A 15,942-nucleotide genomic window follows, 5' to 3' on the forward strand; every position below is an offset into this window, starting at 1 on the left:
GGTATTATGGCTAATCAATAGAAATTATGGCCCATGGAAGCCATCTTAATGATGATAATTGGGGTCAAAGGATGAAAACCAAAACACATCATGGAAAATTAGGTGACACTTGAGCCAGTAAAGGGCTACATGAGTCACAACTACCACACTAGTGGTTTGAAGTCTTCGAAGGAGGAGCATCGGCAAGGAGACCAGGTATTGAGCATAATCCAAGAGTCAGACCAACATGTTTTTAGAAATGGGCCAAAAAATACAATGGATCTAGGGATCCATATGACCACTTAGCAAGCTTTAGGAAAGTGCTAAGAGCTAAACACATATTCAATTTCCACACTCAGTTTGAGGGATTTGGAATGACTTTGGAAGGTAAAGCTTTGACATGGTTTCAACACATACCTCGTGGAACTAAGGCAAGGGCTAAGAGCTGAACACATATTCGATTTCCACACTCAATTTGATGGATTTGGAATGACTTTGGAAGGTAAAGATTTGACATGGTTTCAAACCATCCTCCTAGAACTTTCATAGGCTTGGCAATCTTAGCTCAAAGAGTTATTGTTGCCTACTAAAAAATGGGACTTAATCATAGCACGGTAGCAAAAATCTATAGCTTTAAACAAAAACAGGAGGAATCAGTCAGGGACTGTGTGAGTAGAATAATATAGTACATTGATCGATGTCCTGAATGGGAGATCCCAGTAGAAGAAAATTTAGTATCACCTTTTTTGGAGGGATTTCTCAACACAAAACTCCATGCCATGCTTTATAGCAAGCGGCATACTAGTTTTGAAGCATGCACTCTAGATGCCATCGATTTGGGGGATAATTGTGATATCTTCAATGAAAAAAACACTACAAAAGAAATGTCAAGTGAGTGAATGTCGTCTATTGTTCCGACACAAGAAGGACCAACGATGCCTACTCCCTTGAATGCCATGGAAGACATGCTGAAACACATGAATGCCATGATGAGATACATGCAAAAGTTACCAGTAAGGGGACTAGGGCAAGGACCGACACAAGGACCCCCTATGGGGCAAGCATAACAACCTAAAGGGTGTGCCATTGAAGGGAAATGAACAAACCATGAAACCATCGAGTGCTATTACAAGCCAAAATAAGACAAAAACGTTCAATATCTACCCATGAGACCACAAGGACAACCCATGTATAGGTATCCACATAATGTTGGACAAATAGCAAGGGAAATGGACAAACCATGAAACCAATGAGTGATATTACAAGCCAAAATACGATGGAAATTTTCAATATGTGCCCATGAGACGACAAGGACAACCCATGTACAGGTATTCACCTAATGTTGGACAAATATCAAGGCAAATAATGGCTATGGAGAGACCTCAACCAATGTTAGGTCAACCTCACCTCTACCAAGAAACAATAATGTAATGATTAAGTACATGCAACGCAAAGAGAAAATAGAAGAGAGAGCTCTAGTATCCCCTACATTGTATCATGAGATTAGCTCATCAATGGTGGTAGTTGATGAAGAGCCAACATGATTAGTTGCCATTCACCATAGAAGAGCCAACAGGTTTAGTTGCCCCCCTATATGCAACACCAATGTGTTTCATTGCAAATCAGGGAGCGAGACTACCTATCATGAAATCAATGGCAAAACCTAAGGTGGAAAATTGTCACAATTGTAGATCAAATGATCATTTAAAAAATGAATGTCTAGAAGTAGATAAAAATGCTAAACAAATTGAAGCCTACTGCATGGAATGGGGTAAGAAGGGTGGGCATTTCCCATAAGACTATCCTACAACAAACAAAGGAAAAACAACCATTAATCTAGTGCATGTATTGCCCATCAGTTATGTCATAATAACTAATATCTAATTCTCCTAAATGATTTTCTCATGTTAAACTGATCATTTGATATGGGGAAGTGCCAGGGGAGAAAAAGCTAGAATATTGGTTAAGCTGGCAGACCGGCCACAGTAGGGATCCAAAGGAGGAAAAATGGGGATCCAAAGGGGGGGGCCATTTGCAAAAGAGCAAGGTGCAACAATGGGCTTAAAAGACCTAAGGTTCAGCCCATTAAGACTTCCAAAATGCTAAGGTTCCAAAATTCAAAGGTTGTGTCCAAAGGTCAAAAGCCTAGGGATGTTGGATGCTTTGTGTGTGTCCCAAAAAGTCTTTCACAAACCCTACAAAGGATAGGGCGAGCCCATGAAGTAGGGGATGAGAGAGAAACTCATACACACACACACACTCACTCACAAGCTCCCGTTACACAAAGGGAATGAGGGACACATGTCAGATCCCTAGCCCAGATGCCCACAAGGTGTACTCAAATCCTATTGGATGGCCTGAGAGGTGGACCAATGAGAACTAGGCTACAGTAAATCTAGTTTAATTATTAATTAATTACCTAAAGCTCTCACAAAAGGGGAAAGGGAGAGACATGTCAGAAGGCTATCACTTATGCTGCTTAATTTCCATTGGCTAAGCCTGGGGAGGTCCAATAGGGTGTGAGCATGAACAAATAGCAAGAGGGGTCGACCAAGAGAAAGAGGGGGCTGATTTTTCAAAAGCATTATCACTTACACACTCACACAATCTCATGTGTGGAGCAAGAAGGCTCTCTCTCTCTCCTTCTCAAGCTTTAATGGAAAGCTTACCACCTACTTCAAGCTTGTGAGAAGGGAGGCCTACACCAACAACTCTTGGCTTTGTGATGCAAATCCAACCAAGAGCCAAGCTTCAATGCATGATCATCTCCTCTACCATGCTAGTTACTAAGCAAAGCTATGCTAATATGAGTGATTATGTGAGGAGATGTACATGTTTCTCGTAAGAATATTCCTCCTTCCTCTCAATCTACTCTCATACCCCGCTAGCTCTCACCATCTTTGAAGGTGTGTGAGGTCTTGGGTCTGAGACCGTGAGGGAATCAATGTTGTGTTTGATAAGTGTTTTGCTTAGTGCATGAATTTTCTATCTTCATTGCACTAGCTAGTATTGAAGGAACACAAAGAACTATATTGTAAAATGTCTCCCTTGATGTGAGATACCATAATACAAAGCCTTTTGGAGTGGGGACCGGATCCAAGTGAATCCGGTCCTCAATTATTGTCAATAGCTTAATTTCTCTCTCTTTTGAAGTATTGATCATGCTATCTAACTAGGTGTTATACATTTTGTTGCTCTCTCCACCCAAGCACTCTTGTTATTCTCATTAGGAATCTATTCTAATGAAATGCTCACTATGTTCATGCTATTTTCCACTACACACAAGTTACTAGGCCATTAAATGTTACATTGGTATCAAAGCACAAGGTTTCTCTTTTTTTCTTCAAATTGAACACGCTTCTTCTGTTTCTTTGCCTTATCAAATGTCAAGTGACGACCCAAATAACCTGGGAAGTCAATGCCTTTTTTCTGCTTTTTGCCGTTATTTTTAGCTTTGTTTTGTGCGTCAAAAAGTTGAGCAATTTGTGCATCAACCACCTCTTCTAATTCCTTCTCTGAAATATGGTGGCGTTGTGGTTTTCTGCCATTGCTCGTGCACTTCCTGAAAAGAAGTCTCGGTGGTTGTTGTTATTAATTGCAAATGAGTAAGTAGAATAAAGATTTTGCAGCCTTGCAGTGCGCCTGCCTTTGTGCAGATAACGAGGCATCACCGTCAAGAGGTATGGTATTAATAGTGGAGTCCTACGGGGCTTGCCTATGGCTTAACCACTATTGAGCTATTAGAAGCTTGACAGGAGCCGGTGTTATTTTGGTGTTGAACGATAATATTACACTTTTTTGTTTGCAAATGATGAGCATTATCTGCCTGTATTTGGGTAACCCTTGATCTTAATAGATCCACTGTACTTTTTGGCAGAATCTGTCTCTTCGGAGGAGATTTTGGTGGGGACCTTTGTGTAGCTTTTTGGACTTTAGCTTTCATTGACTTTGACTTTTCTGTCACCTGTTCTGGCAGCTTGAGGCTTTGCATCATCTTCAGATAGTCTTTGACTTTAATCGGGCCATCCATAGGGGTTTGTACAAGGTCATGATCTTGCTATTGATATTCATTACCCTGTGCAGCTTGATATGCATATGTGAGCTTGATCACATGTAACTGTTTGAACACTATTGGTTTTTTTGGCTTTTGGCTTTGCTTTGTGGAGATGAGCTAAAACTTTTGTCCTTGATGATCTTCATATAAGCATTCATCTATACAGATTCTGAGGGAACCTGGGTCAGTTGGAAACTTCCAACAACCATATGATCTTTCAATGGTTTCTGTCTTGAAGGGGTCTGTTGACTAGAGGCTCTAGGGCTTCTAACTGGTGTAGCATTTCCTGGTAATAGAGTTGAGCTAGGGTGATCACTATAGCTTGCTTTATTGTAAGAGTTCAAAATTGTTTGGTTCTAGTTTAGTCTCACCTTTTGTGACTGTGAGGTAAACTTTGGGTAGCATTGTTGATGTTTGGCATTTGTAAACCTTCTGCATAGTTTCCTACGTATCTTCATGAAACATGACAAATTATTCCCCAAGTCAAGTTGTAGATAGCATTATCTTTGCCCTGATAGTGTCTATCCCATGGGTCTCCTATGATATGAGCTTGTGTGGTTTCAGGACCAAAGGGCATCATAGATGCTAGACTCTTGTCTATATCTACGACTGTTTTGGTCAAAGTATATGCTCGTTTGGTTACAACGTTGAAGCTTGATTTTCGATGGAGGAGAGTTTGGCTCTGAACATATTTCTAGGTTCACTCAGGTAATATCCTTCAGATCTAGAGGGGATGGGCTATAATATATTCTTTCCTCTGAAATGAACCATCCTTTCTAATCTATCACACTGGACGCACTTCTATGAGCTTGTATGTGGGCCGTTCAAACACTGGTTGATCCTTTTTGTACAATCTTCAGAAAAATGTCCACGTTTTTGTCCACAATCTAAGCAATACGCCATGACTGGTGGTATTTCACCCGGCTCTATCACGTCAAGCTCTAGCTGAGAAGTTTCAGCATTTGTACTCGCCAAGATGTTGGCATCTTCTTTTAGAACACTAAGCATCAAGTTGTAGAATGCCCCATCTTGACCTTTGTATCGTCTTTGGCTTGGTTCTCCAATTAGACTTGCTTCTATTAGTTGATCTGTTGGATCTTTCATTTTTGGCTCTCAACTATAGATCTGACCATTGTAATCCATGTACAATGACCCTGATTGCATATGCACCAACTGTATGTTTTGCTGGCTTGTGCAGATTTTTGGATAAACACTTGGGTTGATTTTTTGACCTCTATATGCACTTCATCTTTGAGCTTGCAATACCTAGCTCCACTGAAGTCTGTGAACATGTAGGAGTTTTCTAGATCTGCCTTTACTCTGATCAATAGGATCTTGGCTCCTGTGTTGCTTTTGTTGCTCATCAAGTATCTATGGCCTTTTGAATCTACATATAACACTTTGTCTCCATTGTATCCATATAGCTGTAAAATCTTCTCTGTTGCAGTTGTGCATGTGTTGCCATTGCTACTAGTTTGCTCAGTTGTACTTGAATTCTCGGCTCGACTTGAGTCTATGTTGACTATTTTGGTAAAAATTGTCTCCCAACAGATTTTGGTATTGATTAGCAAAATCTCTCCTACTAGGGTTTGATAATACTGATTATGTCGAAGCACTTTTGTAGTTGACTACTCTTCAGACTCACAAGAGTTGATTAACTCTAGCTTGAAAGTTTCAGAATTGAAATGGGCCTTTGAAATGATGAAAATATGGGCTCTCAATAGCCTAATCTGCTATCCATCGTGATTTATGCCTCTGTTTCTCCAACTGGAAGCTAATTTGCAATTACTTGCACCTGTCCATTTTTAGCATGCAAATTTTTGAAATTTTTATGTCCCTCAAACGACTTTGAGTTGATCGTTTTCCGCTATTCCTCTTCTGATCTGGTTCGCTTTGCGGTGTGTAATTTTCCTGGCTTTTCTTTTTTTGACTTGCTCGCTTTTGTGCGGTTTGCTCGGCTTCCGTGTGTGATTCTCCCAGTGGTATGTTTTGTGCTTTTCTACCTCTTTCAACGACTTTTGCTCGCTTTGTGGTGCACTTCACCGGCCTTGCTTTTTGACTTTTGATTTTTTGTTTGTTTTTTCTTCCCCTTTTCTTTTTCTTTTACGACTCTTCTCTTTTTATTTGTATTATTTTTTTTCTAAAATTTTGAACTTTATAATTTTTTAAGTATTAATATTATTTTTTTGGAAAAGTTTTGATTTTTAATGAGTTTTTCTATGAATTTTCTAACTTTTTTGTGAATTTTATATTTTTTGAAGGTTTTATGAAATTTTTGATTCATTGGGCTTTGTTTGGGCAAATGAATTTTTATGAATTTTCTATATTTTTGTGAATTATCAATGGAAATTTTGGAATTTTAATGAACTTTCTATGAGGTTTTTTTAATTTTTGGTGAATTTTTATGAGTTTTTTTTTTGTGATTTTCTAAACCATTTTTTAAATTTTTATAGAATTTTTGATTTTTTAATGGTTTTTTGTGATTCTATTGTTTATGCATTTTTCCACATAGGGTAACTGTCCCCATCCAATCTGTCCTCAGTAGCAAACATCTCAAACACATTTGTGTTGTTGTCAGCCATGAATGCTGCACCTGATGTGAGAATTGCCTGAAAAGAGGAGAAACAAAGTGGGAACAACATATGCTATATAGCACAAGCCGTAGAAGACTGTAAGGCACCTGTTATGCAAAAAACGTCACTGATAAAAAATTTTGCACAAAATGACAAAATAGCCTGTGCAGTACTGCCTGTAGTGGAAACGGAGGCCGAAATGAGCCCGAATCAGAAATCTGAGAAAATTAAGCTCTATGAGCCTACCCAAATTTTATATCGACCTACAAACGCTCGCCAAAGCTCACTAGAATCGGAGAAAACGAGCAGGCATGTGCTGGAGTAGCTGGCGACTAAGCCCGGGAGGACGCAACCTGCTCTGATACCAAGTGTTGGAATTAGGGTTGCAGAAAAGCTTGGAGAAGATGAAGGAAGATCAAGGCACACAATAGAGAGTGTATTACTTAGTGTGCAATGGAAAGATAGATAGCCCTAGAGTGATGGACGTATATACAATGCACGGGGGAAAAAACCTCCTAAAGAGGGAAAAAATGCCCCGGCGGTCCTAGTGTGTTCACACACATCACTACCACATGTATATGGTAACAATTTTAACCATCCTTTATACATGCAATGTCCAATAGCCTTTGAATGCGTTAAGAGTATGTTCCCATTTGGGATTGACACCCAACAACCCCCCTCCTCAAGCCCGAACTAAACAAGCCACTCTCATGATACCTCGAGTTTTTGGTGTACTCGTCAACCGTGAGTTTTAGGTTCTCTCACAACCAAGGATTTCTGGTGTATCCATAACCTAATGCTATGATAGTAAACCCCCCCTTGAACATGATAGGGTGTAGGTCCAAAAAAGAACTTTGGCTACCAATAGATGGAGTTTTTGGTTCACTACCAAACCTTGGGTTTAAGGTGTACCCAGTAACCTCATGAGAAGCGGTAACAAAATAGGACTTGAGAACAAAACGTTTTGGGAGGTCTTACCTCTTATGTGTGGCAGTGTCTATAACCCGTACAAATTTTTGACATGGCATGACTAACAACAAATAAAGTAAAAGGAGGCTTTGATTGGAAAGTTTTTGATAGTTTTGACAATAGACAAAAGCGAGTAGAAGAACAGGCGGGCAAAGAGAGAGGAGAAATGGCCGAGCTCGACGCCCACATAGGGGTGTTACTGGCCGAACGGTTTAAGGAGACATGGGCCTACTTGCTTCCAGACGAGTAGTGGTATGAGTATAAAAATCAAAGGTGGGATAGCCCGCCCGGATGGGCTTACGAGATGCTCAATAAGATAGAGGAGAAGAAGAAGGGAATGGGGGCTGCATTTACACGACCACAAAGGAAGAGCATGAGCTCCCAACATCTTCTTAAATTAGTAGAGGAGTGCCTGCGTCGGCTCCTTAAGCGGGCCAGGACAGTTGATGCACCTTTCTCAACGGAGTCCTCATCCCTCACGAGTCGTCAGGGCCGCTGTTACACCCGCCCAGCCCCTTGTGGGTCTGCACAAGCTATGCAGGTATTGAGCTGGATATGTGTACACCAATGACCCCCATTCAGAAAAGCTTCCTCCTTACCTTGATGGATGGAGACGTCCTAAAGATAAACTTGTTGAGAGCCTTCCTGAGGCTATTCTTTACATTGGATACCCGAGAGCAGTTTAGTCTCTTTCTGTGAGGGCCTGGGGCCACAGGGAAGTCGACCCTAAATGGTGCTCTTGGAGTACATCCTAGGGGAGAGGTGCGAGAGCCCAGACGTGATCCGGATAGCCAATCGATTTGAGCTGACACTTGTAGAAGGAAAGAACTTGCTGCTCTTCCCAAATGTTACTCGACAACCGAGTAATGCGGCCACCAACATATTAAAAAGGTTGCTCTCCAACGAGAGGGTAACAGTGAAGGCTAAAGGTAGGCCTGCCATGTTGGTTAAGTGTGGTGCCCACTCTTTATTTATGGCCAACTGGAGGTGGCCCGATGTGGACCGATCTAGCGGGGGGAGGAGACGCTTCCTCTTTATACAAACACCCAAAATGGTGACACACCACAATCCCTTTCTTATTGAAATGCTCAAGGGGGGCGCCAGCGGGCTAGTTAACTGGGCCTTGGGAATGCCGCCCGACAAGACCCAGATACGTCACAATGTAGAAGCCCTTAACGAGTTAATGAAGGCGAGCCGGACTGTTGAGGGGCTGATAGAGTGGGTGACAAAAAAAGTGAGGTATGACCCAGGGGCCGAAATTCCACTAGGTGCCAATTCCCGGGTCTCTTTACGAGGATTATATCCTCTATGTAGATGCGAATGGGATAGAACCGATCCCATTTAACCAATTTGGGGATGCGTTAGACGACATTATACGATCGCAAGGATATCACGACGTTGTTATTAGGAGGAGATCTACAGAGAGAGTAGTGCAAGTCCTAAGGCTCGGTTATGGGGAACCCATAAAAAGAACAAAATAACGGGTTTGATGTGGCACCTGATGAAAACTGATCATTGGCCTGGGTTTAAGGAGGACAAGGAAGGATGTGAACGAGGGGGCTACGAGATGGTCGACCACGTTGAAAGCGTGGACGATGTCGATAGTGTCGATAGCGTCGATATTTTATCCAACAGGGAATACGTAGAGGGAAAGGATGAGGAGCCCTAAATGGGAGGGTGCCTTCTATCCAATGTAGGGGGGGCGATCCTGGAAGAAGGACCGGTCGTGGGAGTGAATGAGTAGGAACCTCTGCCTCAACTAACCCCCCCCCCGAAGTGGAGAGGACCTTGGAATTCTTATGACAGTATCCGGAGCTTAGGGAGGCCTATTGCAAAATGGAGTTATGGACGGAGGACCAGATGGTTCAGTGGGTAGTGTCTCGCATCAAGGTAAGGGAGGGTCTAAAGGAACAGGTGGGGGTGCTCTATTTACAGGCAGAGAAGGGCCCCGTGCAAACAGGTTACGGGCTGCCACCCTCGTTGCCTAGTACTACCTTGGCCAGCCTGCCTTTTTCTCTATCAAACCAGTTGGGATCTGGGTTATCGAGGTTGGCTGCCACCCCCTCTCGATACGAAGAGCTTGTTAATCTTCTCATTGAGGAGAGCAAGGCTATAACCAGCACATATTACCTACTATTTCGCTTATTTAGCCCGGAAAATAGCCCCTATTTCAATCATAAATGCCCCGTGCAACACCTCTTTGCCACCTCATATGTAAAGCTTCCCAGTTACTTGCGACTCGTGCCAAAGAACAGCTTTGGTGCAGCCACCCTAGCCAACCTAAGATGCAACATTAAGAGGGTCATTCAGCAAGTAATTGACCATCTAGTTCTCCCCAGTGAGCTTACCTTGGAGGAAATTGACATGGTGGCATGCCACATTGGCATCTATGCGGGCCTCATGGGCCAGACTAAGGCACCTAAGGGAGGCGTACCAGTTCGGATCCTTCTGGTCCTTTGTTATGGGCAAGTGGGGAGACGAGTGGCCCAAGCCCCTCCTGAAACAAATCCTCTACTCTGGCCTAAATGGGGCCAGCTTGACTAGTCAGACGGGTGCCATCTCATTGAGCATTAGGGAGGCACACCAGAAGTCCCCGTCCACTGACCTCATTGGATTTCAAAGGAAGTTATTGGGGCACCCAATACTACAAGAACTCGCCCTTTTGCACAATCTGGTGGGTTCAAGGAGCCTGGTCTATCTTCCCTCCCAGACAAAGCCGTACTATGGAAGGCCAGAAGAGGAGTCTCTACCGGGGAAACCACGCAGCCTATACTACAATGGGTTGCGTACCTATCGTATACTTGCCTCCCATGAAGTTGTTCTTCTCATGCATATCGTTTTTAACTTGGAAGAATCTTGCTTGGGGATCCCAGTAAGCCTAGAGAACGACAGGTTGGTCTACCTTACTCGACGTTCTAGCTGTCTTTCTGCCCTCCATTCGCTGGATGCTTTGCTTAGACAAACCAACTTCCTCTTTCTAGGGTCGAAATCCCGTTATAACGCAAAGCCTAACTCACCCCCCCTAAAGGGCTCTTGAAATGCTTAAGGCTATCGACACTATCGACCCCCCCCCCCCCCCCCCCCCCCCCCCCCTCTTTAACAACCTTATATTTACCTTTTGTATGGGCTTAAAAGTACCAGACGGGACGCCACCTTCTTTACTCGCTATTGTCTTTCTCTTCTGTTCATACCTCATCCAGAACAGCCCACACCGAGTGTCGCCAACTATAAAGTGGGTTCATCGTCCCCAATCCTATCTCGGTCGTCTTGTTCAATCTATCAATGGAGGGATCTCTCATATGGTTTCTTTCTTTCAGTCAATGGTCTAGCTCTTTGGGTTACTCGGGATCTTTAAGTATATCACGGACTAGACCACTATCAATGTTGTCCATCAAATGCTTGTTGTCCTAAACGAGGTCAGTAAGAATAAGAAAGGTGGGCCCACCTCCCTTAGTGATACAAAGCGCCAGAAGCTCATCATCACTGACGTGGGTAACAAGGTGTGGGGCCAGGTTGTGGGTCGCTCGGATGTTGCACCCGTTGAATGGTGGGCCAGACAAGCTGTCCCGAAGGGCCTTATCAGACTTGTTAAATGGGCCTCCATTCCGTTTGTCGCGTCCTGTAAGTGGGCTTCGGGTGATGATAAGGCCCAGGCGTTTGCCACTCGGGAAAGGATCCGCCAGCTCGTTGTTTAGGGTATGTGGAGCTTCCTTCTTCCCGCATGCCTTGCTATCATATCCGCGCATCTCTTTGTATGGGAGGTCGAGTTCATTAAAGTTGCTAGTGATGACGACTATTATTCTGACCCACCTGACTGCTCAGGGCATATTGTGAAATGAATCATGTTTGGTGGGGGTGAACTGAGAATTTCCATACCTTATAACCCCCTAATTCTCATTGTTGCTCAGTTTCTCATACGTGTCTTGGTCTTCCAATCGGTCAGCTTCCTCATCCTCCTGTTGTCTTATCAACCTTTTGATAAACCAGTGGGGCCCTCACCCTAATAGTTATAGCCTCCTCTTGACTCATGTTACTATTTAATATATACTATCAGTGTACACTTATGATCTATTACCATACACATACCCCTACTCCAGTTGGGGAGGGTCCTATCGAGGGAAAAGGGGAGTGTGGGCCTATACCAGCCCCTTTTCCAATTGTCCTCCTGGCGGAGGCCCCGGCGCCTTCATACTCAGAGCCTCTCTTGGCCTCCCTTTCCCTTTTATATTGTAACCACATAAAGGGGGTGGTAAAAGACAAAAGGTCGCTTATGAACAAAAAAATATCTCTCAAATGGGCAGCTAGATTGACCAATGAGGACGCTCTCAGGAGGCAATCCTTGAGGTATATAGCTATGCACTCCTGGGTGCATCAGCATCTTGTTGAAATGGCCTCCGCCCAGCTCGCATTAAAGACAGCGTACACGGGCCTATAGCCAGTGGTGTGACCTTACCAGCACACCCAAGGTCCCTATCCAGGCCTTCAATAGGCTCTTACATATCGACCCGTCGCAAAATGGCCCACCATTTCTAGAAAGCGGATGGAGAAAGGTATCATCTATCTAAACCTCACCCAACATAGCTGGGCAGATGCAGCGCCCTCCCCAGAGGAGGGTAGCCAGCGGGTGTCGTCTAACTCCCAATAGCTACCTTTATCCCACCACTGAGCAGCGGCTATGCCCATATAAGCTGAGCCACCCGTAACTAGCCAGCGGCGGGTGGTTGCTCTCTTTTAATATAACAAGCTGTTCAATTGGCCAGAAGGAGGTTGAATGAACGACAAAAAAATGTGTGAAAACCTCGCAAAGGATCTTCACCAGTGTATGGCTCAAAGGTCTAGGGAGGATAATCACTCTCAGAACCCTATAAACATTGGCTTCGGTTTGGGTTCACAAAGCTCTGAAACGAATAGCTCCGGTGGCTCTACCTTTCTGTGGTTTATGACACTAGGTGGTAGCACGGCCAATCACGCTCTAAGCGGTAGTGCCGGTGGACCCTCAGGGAGTGCTGGATCTTTTTGATATCCTAGGGGGGCTCTACTACACCCTCTGCCCCCCCCCCCCCCCCCCCCCTCCAACTTTGCCAACCCGCGTTTCTCGAGCGGTGCAGACCGTCCATCTAACAGAGAAATCTCGGAGGACAACCTGCCACCGTCCACCTTTGCCAATTTCCAAACTGCTGAGGTTCACCACCGAGAGCCTCTAAAAGGCCCTTATCCCCATCCCGTCGGGCATGGAATGCCCCACTTGATGTAGACCCTATTTCTGTTACTGTTATTGGCCAAGATGGCTCCTCATCTGTTTATAGAAATAGGCTGGGGGTCGCTCTAGCCCTGGCTCTAACTTCGTTCCTCTTAAGCGCTTTATTATAGCATTGTGTCAAATATGGCCAGTGTCGGCTCTTGCGCAGGCCCCCGGATGGTTTAAACGATGGTGGAACGAAAGCGTGCCCCGACCAGCGCGCCCTAGGACAAAAAGCACTTGGGCACTCATCCGCGCGGGGCAATTCGGTTGCCTTGATCAAACGGCTCTTTTGCAAATAGGGGCCTTATTATTGTTGGGGTATAAAGCCCAATGTGGTGGAGCTCCCAACATTTTCTTAAATCAGTAGAGGAGCACCTCCACCGGCTCCTTAAGCGGTCCAGGACGGTTGATGCAGGGCTCCCCTTTCTCAACGGAGTCCTTGTCCCTCACGAATCACGGCCGCTGTTACACCCGCCAACCCCTTGTGGGCATGCACAAGCTATGCAGGTATTGAGCTGGATATGTGTACACCAATGACCCCCATTCAAAAAAGCTTCCTCCTTACCCTGATGGATGAGACGTGCTTATTTGAGACGCGTCGAGCTTGAATTGCTAAGTTGTAGTGGGATCTATGAAGTTCGATCTAATGAGAGTAGAAAGAGTGAGTTTGATCGTATGATGTGAGGAATTGATAAAAGGGTCCTTTTATTTACGGACTTCAAACAATTTCATTTCACTAAACTATTTTATTAATTTTTATGCTTATAAAATCTATTTTTTCTTATAAGAACCATTACAATATTTTGTTGTTTAAATTTTTAATGTATTATTTTTATTACATATAATTTTTTTCACAAAATGTGAGAATTACCAATTTCAAATTTTATTATATCCTATGCCTATTAGACCTACCTTTTCCTATGAGAATTTTCTTTTGTTTTAATTTGGTAATGGGTCCCTTTAATGTTTCTATTAAATATAAATTTTTCACAAATGTGAGAATCACCAATTTTTTTGATTTTATTATATCCTATACCTATTAGACCTACCTTTTTCAAACATTAAAATTTTCTTTTGTTTTAATTTGGCAATGGGTCCCTTTATTTATTTTACTTCCTTTTCATTTTATTTAATTTTAGAATGCCAAATTTGTTGTTTAAGTGGGGCCCTCTGAAACATATAAACCATTTGTCATTATGTGTATAATGGACAAAAAAAAATTATATTAAAATACAAAAAATTGACACTTGATAACTCATCCACACTCGCTCCCCATAACTCTCATCCCCCCCGATGATGGGTCTTATCTTTAGCAGACCTTCGTGACTCTCCACCTTGTTTCTCTCTTTCTTTTCAAAAATTTAAATCACAACATATACAAAAATTAAAAGATAAATTTGAAAAAATTGGAGACTGTGCAGAAAATAGAAATAACAAACATGAAACTCGCCATAAGCAAGATTCAGACCACAAAACAAATAAACACGATCGAAATTAACAGATATGAACTACCATGACATTAGATATGTGTAAACAACAACCAAAATTGATAGATTTGGATTGTCTACGACAAATTTGTTTAGACAGACACCAAACACATACAACGCTCCTAGTCTTTTCACAAAAGGTGTAGAAAACCTCAAAAACAGCAACAAAGTCACACCTAAAGATTGGCTTCCCAACAACATCGCCAAAAATGTCAAATCACAGGGGACTTACTGTGTGTTGTGTGTGAGCCCTTAGGGTTGCAAACACACAACTCGGATACAGGCAAGCTCAAAAGATACAATTGGTGTGTCACTCACCTTTGTGTAGCCATCGATGAAGGAAACTCATGCCACGGTGAAGAGGAAGCTCTCTGCCGTCGCTGCTCAACCGCCACGCTACCATCGTATTGCCTCTCTCTCTCTCTCTCTCTCTCTCTCTCTCTCACACACACACACACACACACACACACACACACACACACACACACACACACAACAAGCAAGAAGATAACGTGAAGAGGAGGGGAAAGAGCAATGTCAGTACATATGAATGATCACACTCGGTCAACGATCAAAACATGTCATCTCTCTCTACTAAATCTAATATGTGCCTATTATCAGCGATCACCGCACAAAAAGCTAGCGCAGACTAGTACTCCTTGAAGGGGGGTGGCTTTTTAATGGCCCGTTTACCCTAGTGTGCCTTCGAGAAGTTCTTAGGTCGGGTTCACAGTGTGGGCAGCGGCAGTAAACGTCCCCTACCTGGCAGCGAATCACAGGCACGCACGTCAGAGCACCTGTTCAAAGTGCACGGTGGCAGAAACCCTCATTTCGACTACCAACACACATAACAAAAATGCCTTGTGACGTCTGACACCCCTTCGCTCGAACGACTTCCTCCCTCCATGTCATCTGACAGGCTTGACATTCTTTTTCCTTCAACTATGGTTTATTGATGCAATTTATTAAACTTTTCTTCCTTTCACTCTTTGTTCCATCGCCGCCCCAAGTTCACATCAGACAGCGGCAGAAAATAGAGCCATTTTTTGTTCCACCCTCTATGTGAACAAATGGGTGACGGAAGTGCAACTCTTCCAAGTGTTTCTTCCGCCTCCCCAATGTGAACCCAGCCTTACTTCCCTGACATTGGCCGTTCTTGGGTTTCTCTTCCACGCCCACTCCGACCCTCTTGCTGTCTCTGGAGTCTGCAGGGAGCATACAAGGAGAAACGCAGGTACGTGGGCGGTGACAAGGGCAGCATAGATTCTGGCCCGCACGACGGGGTAAGCTCTAGCACTATGAAAGCACACATTTATCAGGATAGGCAGGCGTGGAATGCAGGAGCAGAGTCAGGACTGTGGGAGGCAGGAACCAGGACTACGCTGGACAAGCAGTGGCAGGGGGACCTGCATGCCGTAATGACGCCTCCTGTGCGATGCAGTGGCTTTGGCGACAGCCCCACAAATAACAGGGGTTGTTGTGTGGTCATAGCGAAGGCAGCCTCCCCACACCTGGCGGCAGGGGCTAGTCTTCTTGCTTTGTCTGAAAGCTTACATCACATCATGCAAGAAGAACCAGTCAGATGAGGTTTTCCTTTCCAGAATGCATCATGTCTTGGCATCTGCGAGCATGCCTTGT

General features: G+C 43.7%; 1 pseudogene; it reads left to right on the plus strand.

Moving 5' to 3' along the window:
* Nucleotides 1-7,705: 7,705 nt before the first annotated feature.
* On the plus strand, nt 7,706-10,119 carry LOC147446965 (uncharacterized; annotated as a pseudogene).
* The last annotated feature ends 5,823 nt before the right edge of the window (nt 10,120-15,942 follow it).

Source organism: Adiantum capillus-veneris, chromosome 11, assembly GCF_014529385.1.
Source record: "Adiantum capillus-veneris isolate H3 chromosome 11, ASM1452938v2, whole genome shotgun sequence".
NCBI lineage: Eukaryota > Viridiplantae > Streptophyta > Polypodiopsida > Polypodiales > Pteridaceae > Adiantum > Adiantum capillus-veneris.